The sequence below is a fragment of the Hypanus sabinus genome, chromosome 14, assembly GCF_030144855.1.
Source record: "Hypanus sabinus isolate sHypSab1 chromosome 14, sHypSab1.hap1, whole genome shotgun sequence".
NCBI lineage: Eukaryota > Metazoa > Chordata > Chondrichthyes > Myliobatiformes > Dasyatidae > Hypanus > Hypanus sabinus.
Window position 1 is genome coordinate 25,235,920 of NC_082719.1, and position 11,046 is coordinate 25,246,965.

Here is an 11,046-nt window from a genome sequence, read left to right on the forward strand (position 1 = left end):
ATAGTGCGGAGGTTGTTGGTTTACAAACAGAGGCAATGTGTCATGAGACTCCTAGTGAGAGACTGATGATAGGGCAAAATTTCAGTCTGTAGAATGAGTTGCACTGTAAGAGGGAGATCAAATTGAAAAGGATGATGAATACAGGACTGAAGGGGTTATATCTAAATGCAAGCAGTATACAGAATAAGGTAGATGAACTCGTAGCACAGTTGCAGATTAGTTGGTATGACATTAGGGGCATCACTGAATCATGGTTAAAAAAATTATAGCTGAGAGCTTAATGTCCAAGGATATACATTGTATTGAAATAACAGGCAGGTAAGCAAAGGGAGTCGCGTGGCTCTATTGGTAAAAAATAAGATGTTCCAGAACTACCAAAAAATATTCCTTCTTCAATGAAAGGGACTTTCCTTCCTCCACCAACACTGCCTTCACCCACATCTCTTCCATTTCACAGATACCTGTCGTCACGCCATCCTGCCACTGCCACACCAGGGATAGGGTTCCTCTTGAACTCACCTACCACTCTGCTCTCTGTTATAATTCTCCATAACTTCTACCATCTCACCACTAAGCACATCTTTCCCTCCCCCCAACTTTCTGCTTTCTGCAGGGATCACTCCCTACGTAATTCCATTGTCCACTTGTCCCTCCCCAAATCCACTGATCTCGATCTCCCTTCTGGTACTTATCCTTCTAAGTGGAACAAGTGCCACACCTGTCCCTCCACCTCCGCCCTCACTACCATTCAGGGCCCCAAACAGTCCTTTCAGGTGAGACAACACTTCACCTGTGAGTCTGTTAGGGTCACCTACCGTAATCCGTGCTCCCAGTTTAGCCGCCTGTATATCGATGAGACTCAACATAGATTGTGAGACCACTTCACCGAGCATCTTTGCTCCATCCGCCACAAAAAGCAGGATCTCCCAGAAGCCACCCATTTCAATTCTACTTCCCACACACATTCCAACATGTCAGTCCATGGCCTCCTCTACTGCCACACTCAGGCTGGAGGAACAGCACCTTGTATTCCCTCTGGGTAGCCTCCAACTTGATGGCACAAATGTCGACTTCTTGAAATTATGCTAATTGCCCACCCCATCCTTCACTATTCCCCATTCCTGTTTTCCTCTCTCACCTTATCTCCTTACCTCCCCATCAGCTCCCATGGCCTTGCATCCTCTCCTATCAGATTCCCTCTTCTCCAGCCCTTTATCTCATTCACCAATCCACTTCCCAGCTCTATACACCACCCCCTTCCTTCTTCCTGGTTTCACCTATCAACAACCACCTTGTAATTCTTCCTTCCCTCCCTCCACCTTCTTACTCTAACATCTCCTGTTCCTTTCCAGTCCTGATGAAGGGTCATGGCCTGTAATCTCGACTGTTTACTCTTTCCCATAGATACTGACTGACCTGCTAGGTTCCTCCAGCATCCACCTTCAGGAATGTTATGCCTCTTAATGGATCTCCAAGGAAGACTAGGTGTGAACGTTGGACCCATGATCAGTAAATCCTGGTGTCAAGGCCTGAAGGTCAATTTCCAGCCATTCGGCTGGTGGAGTCAGCAGGTGCTGTCCCTGGAGACCAATGCTGCCTCAGATCAATGAGTTACAAAGTCTGTACAGGTGGGAATCATAAAGATCAGTGAATTCTATGTCATCAGGGTTGCAGATCCATATGAGCCCAGACGTCGAGCCCCAGCAGGTCAAACCCATGATGGGTGAGTCCTGGGGCCAAGGCCTGAAGTTTAAACCAATGATTGACGAGTTCTGGGATCGATACCCAGGCATTGGTGAAGACTGCTGGGCAAAACCTGGCAAATGTGGATGTAGAAATCTATAAGTTGAAGACCAGAACCAATGAGTCTGGGGGAGGGGGGGGGGGGAGAGGTCAGAAGAGTCTGTTTGTCCGACATCCAGTGTCTGCCGGTCCGTGAGCCCAGGGCCAAGGAATGGAGGCTGAGAGGTGAACTGTTGTGGGGCTGGAGGCCTGTCAGTGATAGAGTAGGTGGGAGGTTGGGAAAGGGGCCTGGTTTGCTGTTATTATCCTGTTTTGTTTTTGTTGTTGCTTTTACAGCTGGTCTGGTTCTGTTGAATATTGTGGGCATGTTATGTTAGCGACAGAATGTGTGACACCTTTGGCAGGTTACGCCCCCCTCCCCACCCTCACATCCATGGCGTGTTGGCTGTCAATGTACGTGTGATAAATAATTCTGTATCTGAATCAGAATCAGTGAGCTCCAGCTTGCATTGCTTTTCGGCAATGTTGGGTCTCTCATGAACAGATTCCTCAGTTCCTGTGCAATTAGTATCTGGTAATAAATGCAGGTAAATTCAGGTAATGCCAGCTATTGCCACATCCTCTTGAATAAACAAATAAAAAGGAACAGAAATGTTGGTTCCTCTCCGTATATTCAGAGAAGGCTGTCTAATACAAATGGTCCTTACACAGTGTTTCAGATGTGCTCCAACTTGGGCTTTATATTTTCTGTTGTCACATGTACTGAGATACAATAAATATCTGTTGGCATGATTATTCAATACATATGTACACTGAGTTGGTAAATAAGGAAAACCAATACAATAGGGGAGGCAGAATATAGTGTTAACATTCTTGAGGAATTGCAATGCAAGGTAAATGAATAAGCTACAAAAGCCATGACAAGTTGGATTGAGAGATCAGGAGTTCATCTTCATAGTATCAGGAGTCCATTCATGAGTCTTGTACCAGTTGGCTGGAAGCTGTCCTGCAGTCTGGTGGTGGAACATGTTCTGAAGCTGTTGAATCTTCTGACCAATGGAAGATGGAGAAGGTTCACCAGGGTACGTGGGGACCACTATGTTTACTGTGTTCACAAGGTAGTGGGAAAGGTCAGATGTGTCACTGATGGCTGCATGATGACACTGATGACAGACTGAAGTGTGTTCAAAGCAACACAAGCAACAAGCTGGAGGAACTCAGCAAGTCTGCCAGCATCTATGGAAATGAATAAGTTGTCAACATTTCAGGCTGTGACTCCTTTTCAGGACTGGAAAAGAAGGCGGAAGATACCAGAATATAAAAGGAGGAGGAGAGAGGGAAGGAGGATAGCTAGAAGGTGATGGGTGAAGCCAGGTGGGCAGGAAAGATAAAGGGCTGGAGAGGAAGGAATCTGCTAGGAGAGTTAAGTGACCATAGGAGAAAGTGAAGGAGGAGGGGACCCAGGGTGAGATGACAGGCAGGTGAGAAGAGTTAAGAGGCTATAGAGGGGAATAGAAGAATATGGGAGGGAGAGGGAAATCTTTTTTTTACTGGAAGGAAAAATTCACATCCATGCCATCAAGGTTGGAGGCTATCCAGTTGGATTATAAGGTGTTCCTCCTCCACCCTTGAGGGTGGCCACATCTTGGTGCAAGAGGAGGCCATGGACCAATATGTCAGAACAGGAATAGGAATTGGAATTAAAATGTTTGGTCCCCCGGAAGTTCCACTTTTGGTGGATGGAGCAGAGGAGCTCAATGAAGCAGACTCCCAATTTACGACCGGTCTCGTCAATGTTGAGGAGGGTACAATGAGAGCACTGGACGCAATAAATGACTCCAACAGATTGACAGGTGAAGCATTGCCTCACCCAGAAGGACTTGGGGCCTAGAGTAGAGGAGAGGGAGGAGGTGAGTGTGCAGGTGTAGGACCTTGGCTGCTTGCAGGGATGAGTGTCGGGAAGGAGATCAGTGGGAAAGGACAATGCTCTGTGATTTCTTTTGGCCTTGATCACACCAGTTGCCATACCAAACTGTGATGCATTTGGATTGGATTCTTCAGGAGAGTAGTGAATACAGCCCAGAAAGGAAAAGCCCTTCCCACTATTGAGCATATCTACATGGAACGCCGCCACAATAAATCCATTGCCGAGGACCCCCATCTTCAAGGCCATGCTCTCTTCCCACTGCTGCCATTGGGAAAGAGGAACAGGAGCCTTAGATCCCAAACACCAGGTTCAGGAACAGTTAATACCCTTCAACCATGAGGCTCCTGAACCAGAATGGTTAACCTCAATTACCTCAATTTACCTCAAAACTGAACCGGTTCCACGACCTACGGAATCACTTTCAAGACTCTACAACTCAATTCGTCAGTATTATTTATTTATTTATTCATTTATTATTACAGAGTTTGTTTTATTATGCACATTAGTTATTTATCTGTCTTTGAATTCTGTGTATAGTTTTTGATTGATTCCAATGTGTTTCTTTGTAACTACTATAAAAGCATGCAAGAAGGTAAATCTCGGGGTAGCATATGGTGACATATTAGTACTTTGGTGATAAATTTATTTTGAAATTTGGACTTTCCATGGCACCTCTCTGAATATTGGTGAGGCCATGCTGAACTTCCTTAGTCTTCTGAGGAAGGAGAGTTGCCAGTGTTTTTTCTTGGTCATAATCTCTATCTCACTGGACCACAACCAGTTATCAGCTATATTTCTACATAGAAACTTGAAGCTCTTAACCACTTCAACACCATTGATACAGAGCGAGTGTTGCAATCCACGCTGTTTCCTGAAGTCATTTTGGTTTTGTTGACATGGAGAGAAAGGTAACACCATGCCACTGGGCTCTATATCCTCCTTGTACCTCATCATTGACACTTCCCTAATCCTTTATGCACCAAACCTTCATTGAAAGGCAAACGTTCTATTGCCATTAGTCTAATACACATAAGAGTGAATAAACCCCCGAAGTTCTTGAGATAATCTTTTTTTCACATTTTAAATATACTAGTAATATCTCTTTCAGCCAGCATAAATATTTTCTAGTTATTTTAAAATTTGACCTCCATAATTTTACTGAATGACCCTTTCTGCTTCATAATCTCAGTTAGCCTACTTACTACCTGGGTAGAGGGGTGAGGATAAGTCTCTACCAAAGGAAGAGTAAGGTGCTCCTTCCATCCACTAGCTTGTAGGTCAGCCTTGGGCAAGTGTAACACCTGTTTCCCCTCCGATCAGGGTCTGGTGAATGGTCATACGACTAGCTGGTGTATATCATAAGTCCTGGTTATGCGACCATTGACGCCAAGCAGACAATCTCTGAAGAGTATTGATAATGCCAACACTTCTGTAGAAAAATTTGCCAAGAACAATTATGGTCAAGGACCATGATCCCCTGCATCATACAACATGGCACATAGTGATGATGATGACAACAAACCAACACTTGTTATTGAAAAATTTGCATATGCAATGTATTCACCATCATCTCTTTTAGAATAATTCATGAATGGTTGATGCACCATCCTGGATTGTTGTGGGATTGGAGTAAAATTGATTTGATTACACCCTGCATGTCATGTTGGCTACATCAAACTTTGTGAGGCGGTAGCTCACAGCTGAGCTATGTCATCCTTCCAAAGTGTCCAAGGCAGAATGTTCTGCTAGCACGAGCAAGCTCACACAAGACTGGAACCGACACTGCCTGAGGATTACTCTAATCTACTGATAGTTTGTCCTATCAGCCGGCCGCAAATAGCTCAAATATATGATGGAACTAATAGCTAAGTTTAATTTTAGAATGGAGGCTGGAATCTATTATAATCAATTTGTCTCCAACAGGTGCCTGGCTGGAGTAAAATGAATGATCTTGATGAAAGTTGAGCCCCAGTACAGAGGAAGAGAAGAGCACCGATATGTGGATCTGGTCTCTATTAAACTGCAGTTACTTCCAAATATTAATTGTGTATAATATCCAACAATGTCTAAGTGGGTTTCTTAAGGTTCTCATGAGCAGGGAAGACAGTAGGGATAAGCTCCTACGACCTACTAAATGCTCCCAATTTCATCCTTCTCAAAAGCCTCTGACAAACAAGTCCAGTTCCTGGCCTTCACGTGTGGCTTAGCTACTAAGCCCAGTGGAAACTTTTATACTGATAGGAGAAGAGGCAAAAACATGTTACTGGTGCCTTAAAACCAGTCGCTTCAGGCAGCTGAGGTTCATCAGATCTGGTTGGCAGCTGATCTAGGAAAAGGAAAACTCTAATCTCAAACCTCTGAGGCCTTGTGATATATCCATTCCTGAGGAAGGCCTCGGGAATAAACCAAGGAGAAATCCAGAACTGCAGTCCCTAGGGCATTCCTATGAATTTCACTGCTAACTGGAAACTTCTGAGGCATCTCTGGTGATGAACTCTGCTGTTCCTTTGCATTCATCAGCTGGAGGGATGAGCCTGTTGCATGGGTAACAGCCTGTTCTCCATATTTATTTATAATTTATTTATTGAGATACTTCACAGAATAGACCCTTACAGCCCTTCAATCACGCTGCCCAGCAATCTCCCAATTTAATCTGAGCCTAATCACGGGACAATTTACAATTAACCTACCAACTGCTACGTCTTTGGACAATGGGAGGAAACCAGAGCACCTAGAGGATATCCATGTGGTCATGTGGAGAACATACAAACTCCTTACATTCACAAAAGCAGTGGGAATATCATACTACCCTGGCTTGTATATCATGTTGACCAATGCAGGGTGTCAATGTCTCGAAGTGATACACTGTGCCTCCATTGAGTAGGATCCTGCAACCATATGCCAAGCAAAGACATCTCCAACAAGATCTCCAACAAGATCTTCTGGCATGTGTGATCTACTGTCTCTAGGTGGGAAGGGACTGGATGAGAGGAGGCAGGATAAAGGGAAAGTCTGATGAGACCTGTTTAGTGGGGCATGAAAAGGCACGAACAGTCCTGTTTGTGAAAGCTGTTGGAGATCTGGTGAGATTGGTGTGAATGCCGGTCTGTTCATTAGAAGATATGAAGGACTACCAGTCTGAACTCTGACTATTGGCAATTGTAATAGCACAAGAACAGACACTTCTGTGGAGCTAGTGCCAAAAAGAATGGTTGTATTAGAAACTACATTTAGTTATTTCCAATCTAATAATAAGCAAGCATCTCTAATGAAGAGCTTACATTTGTAAGTAGATATTACTGCATTACAACATTTCATTTTCCTGTTAACTCCAAAACAATTTTGCAATATGGTTTCATTCTTGTTGACCTCATTCATCGCTAGATGCTTGTTCAGGACAATATTTTCACTCACTCTATGCCCTGCAGCTCACGGAGGACAAATCAGACCATTAGGCACAGGGAGCAGTTATGAGCCACTCAAATGAGTGCTGTGAAACAAGACAAAAATTAGCCCTTACAATGATCCTCCCTTTCTTGAAGACCAGCGGTTGCAGTTTGAAAGCTTTGACAATTGAATGTTACTGATTTTGCCAGCTGCATGACTTTAAGTTTTCATGGTCACTAACATCAATCTTCTTGGTCTAAGGTTAATTCATATACTCTAATTGTAGATGATTTCAATCAAACAGAAATAAATAATACTGGTTTCTTTTCAAGTTTAATAGATTCAAGTAGTATAAACAAACATTTCTACAACAACTTTTTTTCCCAGTCCCTAGAATGAAGTTTACAAGTAATACAATCAGAATGAGGTACACAGTGATAAAATATCCAAGTAACCATCTGCAGTAATTAGTGACATTTGATGAGGATCAAGAGCTAATTTTAGGACTTTTGATCATTCTGCTGAGGAACGATTCATTAATACCAGACTCATGGGAAAAGGTCAAATGCACTTATATCCTATCATTACTATACCCCACAATATTTAAAACTACCCAGGCTGCATAGTTTCTTCACTTCCAGTTGCCTCGCCGAATGTTTTCTTCGTTTGCCTCATCGTATGTAGTAACAGGTGCTGGGGTTGCTCTTACCCTAGTGCAAGGCTCTTGCCATAATTGCCTGAAAACATGAAAAGCTGGACCAAGTTGAACTTGTAGATGATTTTTTATGGCAGTAATAACTTTGTCCCCACAGTAAAAGAGGCCAATCAGATATTCCACGTAGGCCCTGTCAAATAGGAATTATGCATTACATTTGCATCAAGTAATCACTGGCAGTTGCAATGGCATTAAGTTGAACCATGCAGTAGAGTTCATGAACAATATATTCTGGAACAAATCTGATAGCATAGTCTTAGCAATATCTGAAATAAATGTCTGGAAGTCTTATTATGCAAATGCAAATTAGCCACACAAACCATATTTGGCCCACATCACAGGAGTGACATGGTGGCATGAAGGGTCTTGCTAGTAATGGGGAATGCAGAGTTAGTTCATAAACTTCATTCTGTCCACAATCCTTCCCTGAAGTATCATATGTTTCTTCAGAATTTAGTTTAACTCTAGTTAAACTAAATGGACAATTAACTATTGCAACTTTTGGAAGAATATGTGTCTATTGGAAATATGGCTCACTACATTTCCAAGAACTGAAGTTACTAGGGACGTATTCCAAATTTCATGCGATTGTTTCAAAGTCCTCAACTAGGTAGAAAGATCTTGTATTCACTTAAATGTGGGATTACAATGTTCAGTCCTAAGATGTTACTTTGCTATGTTAGAGCTTTTCTAATAAACTTCTGTTACAAATTACCTACAAGATCAAGAACTCCCAATTAAATTACACGTAACTAGATGCCAAGAGGCACCTCATTTGCTAAAGGTAACTCTATCAAACATTTTTTCCATTATGCCAGAAGCATTCAAGTTCAGGGGCAATTGGTTTGCATTGCCAGTGCGTACACTAATGCTACTCCCATACATACACCAAAAATTGATTCTCCTATGAATGTTGTGAGCAAAGACACTGGGACACTGTGGAAAGCCCCGGCAAGGGAGCTGAAACAAATAATACAAGTTTACACATTATAAACTGATTAAGTTTTTGCTTGATTTACACCACTGAATACATGCAACAAAAATGATATCGACTCACCCATTGCGGATCATTCTCCGAAGCTCTAACATCTTTACTAAAGTTTCCATATTTGTTTCTAATACAGGACAGATGTTATGTAGCCGGTAGCATCTTGTTTGCACATGGATTAGCATCTTCTGCAATGCACCACAGTTCATACTGCTGCTGAATCTGTTCTTGATCGTTTGGGCACTGCACTTCAGGAAGTCTTTGGCAAATCGTTTTCCCTGGATGAGGACAAATTACACAATTCAAGGGATTTCTACTTTCTCTTGGTCAGTTGCAATATCATACAGATGAAGCAACAGTACATTCTAACTACCTCAGCTACTTAGTTTCTATAAATACACTTAAGTTCACCTAGGAGACTGAGTTAATCTATAGCAGAGAGAGAAGCTTGGAGGGCAAATGCTCTCATTGACCCTTCCAGCAGGTTGAAATACCATTGCAGTAATACTTTTAATCCCAAAGGCACTGAGCTCAGGGCAAAGCAGTTGAGAACTTCTGCATACTCAACAAGCATTTAGAATGAATTACAATTATCCATAGGGAAAGAAATGCAAAGCATCAGATGTACCATTGTGTGTACTCCTTTTCAATAACCTGAACAATTCCTAATGCTTTCTTCAATGTGACTTCTAACATAGAAACATAGAAACCTACAGCACAGTACAAGCCCTTCGGCCCACAATTTAGAAATTACCTGGGGTTAACCATAGCCCTCTATTTTTCTAAGCTCCAAATACCTATCAACGAATCTCTTAAAAGATCCTATTGTATCCACCTCCATCACTCTCGCCGGCAGCCCATTCCACTCACTCACCACTCTGTCCATAAAAAACTTACCCCTGACATCTTCTCTGTACCTTTTTCCAAGCACCTTAACAGTTAACTCCGGACAGGGAAGGAAGTACAGTTTTCCTTCATTCAGTTAATTACCACACCACAGTTGTAAATGAGTATTTCATTTTCAGATCCATTCCATGTCTTAAGCTTTACGCAGTTACAAATTAATTCACATTGACCATAACTACGACCAATTCAGAGTGAATTCTGAGTAAAAATATCTCCACACTCACATGTAAATCAAGTTTTTCTGCAGTCACAAGGTAGTCCGTGCAGATTTCACGCAAGTCATCTTCTACGTCACAGGTCACGTTTTTCAGACACGCAAAGGCATCACATCCCACATCTGGTGCATACCGCAGACAGGCACTTATTTGGACTGTTGAAAGCAGAATGGCTTCTTGAATTACTGGTAAACAAAACTGAGATTTTCTACCACTGATTATTAAAATATTCAGGTTCTATTGAGGATCCAAATTATGCATTTGAGCACCTAGGCACAGATATGATTTCAATACAACTCCTCTGCCTGAGGGAGAGCAAAGAGAAAGATACCAGGTAGCTTGAACTGAGTGGGAAGTCTGTAATGAAGGATACAGAGATGAAAAGCTTTGGAGAACAGGATTCAGCAAATATAAAATACTCATGTCGGACAGATCCATGGAGTCCTTGGAGAATGGCAGTAAGAATAGATTGAGGGAAGCCTGGGGTGAGTCTTTGGATTTTTAGCAGCCCATGAGTAAGGACATTGAAACTGTGGTTCAAATACATTTGAAGGCAATGCACAGACATGCATTAAATGGCTCAGATGAGGCAAAATGGTTTTAAATTTCAGCTATTATTCTAATTTGGTTACTGGACCGTGTTTTTTCTCCTACTGGTCTAAGTACAAAACCAGGTGGGACTGAGGATCAGGGAAAGAGAAATGCATCAAAGAGATGTTGTCAAGCAAGAGGCCAATAGCAATATTTCAAATGCAATATTATTTAGAAAAACACAAAATTAGCTAATCTGCTGCACAAAAGCTGATACTGGCTAGTGTTCAGAAGTACCTGGATATTCCTGTTCCCAAATTACAATCCAGAATTAGGTGCAATTTATGAACAACCGTCTGGTGTACATGGACGAGTCAACATAAAAGCATAAGATATGGGAGCAGAATTAGGCATTTGGCCCAATAAGTCTGCTCCACCATTTTGTCATAGCTGATCCAATTTCTCTCTCAGCCTCAATCATCTGCCTTCTCCTCATATCCCTTCATGCCCTCATCAACCTCTGCCTTAAATATACATAAAGACCTGGCCTCCACAGCAGCCTGTGGCAAAGAATTCCCCAGGTCCACCACTCTTGGGCTAAAGAAATTCCTCTTCATGTCATCTTACTTCAATT